This window comes from Oryzias melastigma, linkage group LG24 (assembly GCF_002922805.2).
Source record: "Oryzias melastigma strain HK-1 linkage group LG24, ASM292280v2, whole genome shotgun sequence".
In the NCBI taxonomy this organism is placed as follows: Eukaryota; Metazoa; Chordata; class Actinopteri; order Beloniformes; family Adrianichthyidae; genus Oryzias; species Oryzias melastigma.
Window position 1 is genome coordinate 9,842,659 of NC_050535.1, and position 712 is coordinate 9,843,370.

General features: G+C 40.4%; 1 protein-coding gene across 2 annotated transcripts in view; it reads right to left on the reverse strand.

Moving 5' to 3' along the window:
- LOC112158253 (prospero homeobox protein 1) overlaps window positions 1–712 on the reverse strand; it is a 28,863-nt gene that overhangs the window by 15,334 nt on the left and 12,817 nt on the right. The gene's annotated exons all lie outside the window — the stretch shown is intronic.

Consider the following 712-nt stretch of genomic DNA (forward strand, 5'->3'; position numbering starts at 1 on the left):
ACCTCCCACTCAGGGGACAGGAGGAGAAAAAGAGCAAAATAAGAAGATGATAAGAAGGGCCTGAGCTCTGATCTGTTCTGCTCCACTGGACTCAACTGGATAACTGGATTTGTATCCTAAAAGGGTTTTATATTATTACTGATCAAAATAATTGATTTTATCTACGTTTAAAAACCTAAAGGGCAACATTTCACTCATATTCAATAATTGAAAATGAATCAATACATTTCAAAGAATCAGTTAACTGATTAAAACTGTTTTTATAATGCTGATACATTTTGGAGATGCACTGTTTTTACATTATTTTAGTCAAATTAAGTCTAAAACAGCAATTTATCTATAAATCCGATTTTTTTCAGCTCATGTTTAGCTATCACATCAATTAAACTCAGAACCCTGGTTTCAAAAAAGCTCACCAATCTTCATTTAAAAACCCACACATATGGGCCCCCCGCCCTCCCCTTTGCTCTTTCCGTGGCGCTGGAAGAAAGGGGGGACAAAACGCAGCTAAACGCTGAGCGGAGATCTCGCTGGGGAGGCAGAGTGGTTTTGACATGGAGATTAGACTCTGGCTATTGTTTGACAACACGGACACACACATTTGTTGTGATCTGGAATGGCAGTCAAACGCATGGAGATGACATGCTGGGGGGGGGGACCAGAAGGAAGGTAAAAGTTGTGACACAACTGAAGGAGTGGCTTTTTGGGACGC